The sequence below is a fragment of the Haplochromis burtoni genome, unplaced genomic scaffold (assembly GCF_018398535.1).
Source record: "Haplochromis burtoni strain Fernald_Lab_line unplaced genomic scaffold, NCSU_Asbu1 Contig_288, whole genome shotgun sequence".
Lineage (NCBI taxonomy): Eukaryota > Metazoa > Chordata > Actinopteri > Cichliformes > Cichlidae > Haplochromis > Haplochromis burtoni.
This window is the reverse complement of record NW_024582649.1, coordinates 497222-501494: the sequence shown is the minus strand read 5'-3', so window position 1 is coordinate 501494 and position 4273 is coordinate 497222. Positions and strand designations below refer to the sequence as shown.

The window sequence follows — 4273 nt, the reverse complement described above, 5'->3', positions numbered from 1 at the left end:
CACACACACACACACACACACACACACACACACACACACACACACAATAAGGTTGCCTTCATTCATTTTAGATGAGCTGTCTTTTCCTCTTTTCTTTCTTTATTCTGATTTATTTTGATTTTGATAAAATGCTAGAAAATAGCAGCAATTTTCATTCTTGACAACCAAAATCAAACTCTCTCAACGCAACTCTAATCTGGTGTGGTGGGCTTTTGACCAATTTTTAACTGCAGGGAAAATAATTTGTATAAATTCTGCCCAATGCAATTAATCAGTGTCTGAACAGTCCATGCAAAGAAGTTATGGTTCCACTGACTTCAGTAACTAAAACAGTTCTGACTCAGCTTGTAGATGGTTTGGGAACTTATATGGAAAAGTAAAATCAGAGTCCCAACAAGTTAGGGAACCTGGTATCGTGAACACACACACACACACACACACACACACACACACACACACACACACACACACACACACACACACACAGAGAGAGAGTATTGGCTTCAGGCTGTTTTTCTACAGCAACCTAAAGGACATCTGCCTTACGTCCTTAACAATGCACCAGCTCCCAGCTTGTGGTTTACAGTCTAAAAGTGGACTGCTGGCAAGTTGTAGTCACATTACACATTGTGATATCACCTCTCACAGTAACATATTTAACTTACAATCATCCAGGAGCTGCATACTGACAAAAACAGCAGTTATTATATTTCAGTTGAAACTTCCAATATAGGTCAATTTAGGGTAATCTGCATGGCAAGCTCAGGATGGACAGACATTATAGAAAATGATCAAACAATCTTCTTTGAGTAAGCACTTGGCAAAAGTAAGAAGACCGAAACTTCAAGAACAGCAAGTGTTGCCACTTGGCAACCAGCTGGGTAACCCCTTCAGGCACTTGTTTGGAGAGTTATTTTCAAAGCTCTGTTGAATAAGACAGAGCCATACTTTGATTTGAATGTTCACCGGGATATTTAAAAAATGTATAATTATAGAAAAATCTGTAAGAAAAAAAATAGGACTTCTTCAAAATGTAGTGACTTTGTTCCAAAAAAGAAAAAACTCATACACACCAAATATGATTTATTTTCTCTTGCTGCAGTCCTTCAACTCGAGCTTCCAACTGTACAGTTCATGCCACTAATCGATCCCTGCTCTGTTGTTCATGTGAGCCTTGAATATTTTAAACTAATATTGACATCCCGAATTAAAAGTTTAAATCCCACATTGAATGTTAAACACTGATATAAAAATGTGCACAGCACCCAAACGGCAATACATCATACCTAAATGTTTATCATCAAATGTCAAGTCGAGTCTGTCTTTTTCTACCCGGACACACCGCTCTCTTTGTATTTTCCAGAGTTCCTCTCTTGCTCCGTGCGTGTGTGTCTTTGTGTGTCGTCCTCTCTGCCAGAGATCTTGTTTGTACAAAGCAACAGAAAGCTGAATAATTGATGCTGGACGCAGTTCACAGCACGCTCTCTCTCTCACTCCAGCCATCCTACACCTCACTTTCCCATACTTGCTAACTCCCCCTCCTGTTATTGTTATTGTTGTTATTGCCAGTGTCAATAATCATAAAAAAAATAAAATAAAAAAGAAATAGCAAAAACACACAAGCCAGGTTAGCTTCAAGAGAACAGAAGGGAGAAAGGTGATTGGTCCACAGCCATGTAAACCCATACACACATTCCTGCTGTATATGAGACCACGGGAATATCAAAGTATCATAAATCACAAAGCAGGACAGATATACACATGTGTAACGTGTGTGACCGCTCTTTATGCAAACAGATTGATAGTTCTTCCTGTACTGTTGTTCTATGACAACCCACATAATATTGGGGCAGCTAATTCAGAACCAGCTAGAAGCACTAAGTAAAGGAAACTGTTACATTAACTAGAGAGCTGATGTGGAGACCAATATATATTTTGAAATATTTCCATCCATCCATGGGAAATGGACTGATGCTTATATAGCACTTTTCTACTTTCTCGGAGTACTCAAAGCGCTATATACAACATGCCACATTCACCCAATCACGTTCTCCAGGAATACTGCAGACTGGAGGAGCCAGGGATCAAACCACCAACCTTGCGACCAGTAGGAGCCCTGCTCTACCTCCTGAGCTACAGCCACTCCGTCCGTCTGTCCATCTATCCATCTTCTGTTGTTTATTTAGGTTTGGGTGGTCGGGGCCAGCATCAGACAATTAGAAAGTTAAAAGTCAGCTAAACTACACAATTGAACAGATAAATAGCTTGTGTGTGTGACTAGGTAAAAAACTAGTTGGAGATCTAGCCCTTGTTGTAAGAGACCTGGGGTTTAACACAGCACAGATCACCTAATCCCTGCATAAAGGCCAGCAGATGCATTTCTACACATTGAACTGGCAGATGTCTATTTGAACTGCTGAAGTCTGCCAACAGTTACTAGGCATCAGCAAGCCACTTTGCAACCCACCTCCATCCCAGCTTCATATCCACCTTTCACTATGTGTCTGACTTAATCAGTATTATATTTTTTGTCAATGATACGAATAGATGTAGGAAGGAAAACATATTAAAAACAATGTGGCAACATAAATGAAAGCAATTGGCAGAGCCAAGGGATCGCAACACCAACCCTCCAATTAGGCAAAGACCTATTCTATTTCCTGGACCACAGCCACCACAACAATGCAGTTGGCAATACAATCGATGTTGACATAAACAGCACAAGTCATAAAGCAAAAAGTAACAAAATATGTAAGAATAAGTGTAATGTAAGAAGAGGAAAGAAAGGGAAACGTAATATAAAAAGGCATGAAGGAGAGTGGTACATGAGGAGGCAGTGAGATATGAAGGAATGAAGAGGAAAATTAGTGTGAGGAATATATTGGAGAGAGGAAGCAACTAAAAATGATAGAATGGGAGGGGAGTGAATAGAATGGCGGTTAGAGGCAGAATGAGAGGAGGATTTGCATAAATACCCCTTGTGCTTTTGTTGGTGCAATTAGCTTCAATAGCTTTTAGCTTTTCACATCCACAATGTCTCTGTGTGGGTGTCTTCATGAAGCGAGCTGCATGCTATGATATGCCTGAGTGTGGGGAATTAGAACCGAAGAGCTGGTTACATAGAGAGAGAGAGAAGAGTGGATCTTCTCTCTCTCTTGTAGTGTTTCACTACAAGGCCGGAATTCATAGAAGGACTACGTGGGCCATGCAGGGTCCCATGGGGCTAGCATGGACATTCAGGGCCATTTCTTTCTACAAGGGGCCTCAATATGAGCAATTATAACTTCAGACTTATTCCTACTCAAGGCCATATAGGGTCGGCAGGGTTTACTGAATAGCTCACACTGTGGGGCTTAGAGGAACTCGGAGACCACAGATTCTTTTCAGTCTTTTCATGCTATAGGCTTTAATGTAGCATAACAGTCCAGTTATGTCCCTCGCAAACCAACGTGCACACAGCAGTTTTATTCTGAACTCTCAAAAATGGCACACAGTCTTCACTGGCAGGCGTAGGTGCTCAGTTTTCAGATTTTGGATCCCTATGAAAACAATGTACTGCAGGTGGTGCAAATTATTTAATCATAGCAAAAACTAAAACATCTACTTTCTAAAACTACTGCAAGGGGTCCCCTGAGTTCCTGGATATTACAGGGTGTTGTTAAAGGAAGGGGTGATGCAATGTAACAGTAAAAATGCTACTGTTGCAACATTTTTGAAATGCATGTCTATCATCAAATTGAAATTAGCTTATAGTTAAAGAAAATCCAAATTTCAAACTTTATTATACTTTTGTACTATTTCAGTCAAATATAATTTTATAATTTACATCCTACATAGCGTCTCATTATTATTATTTTTTTAATGGGACTGCAAATTAGGTAAACTAAGCCTAAGTTTCAAAATATGCTCCCAAAGGGACTAAAACTCCCCCCAAAATACTTTGAATAAACAATTTCATGTTTTTGTCTGGCTCACGCTGTAGCAGCTGCAAACATGTTTCTGCATTTTTAATTATCTTGTCCTTTCAATCCCTCTTTTTTTCCGTCTCTCTCTCTCACACACACACACACACACACACACACACATACAAAATCAGTGCATATGTGTGAGTTTGAGTTCTTAATCATGGCAGGACCTGGCGGACTCACTGAGGCTTCCAACAAACCAGCCGGCCTCCTGCCTGACCTACAGACACATTACCACCTCTCCTGGCCAGATGGACCTGTCTGTGTGCTCGTGTGTGTGTGTGTGTGTGTGTGTGTGTGTGTGTGTG

At 40.4% G+C, this 4273-nt stretch overlaps 1 protein-coding gene across 3 annotated transcripts in view; it reads right to left on the bottom strand.

Moving 5' to 3' along the window:
• Positions 1–4273, bottom strand: part of LOC102310091 (neuronal PAS domain-containing protein 3) — a 358526-nt gene that overhangs the window by 235983 nt on the left and 118270 nt on the right. The window lies entirely within an intron of this gene.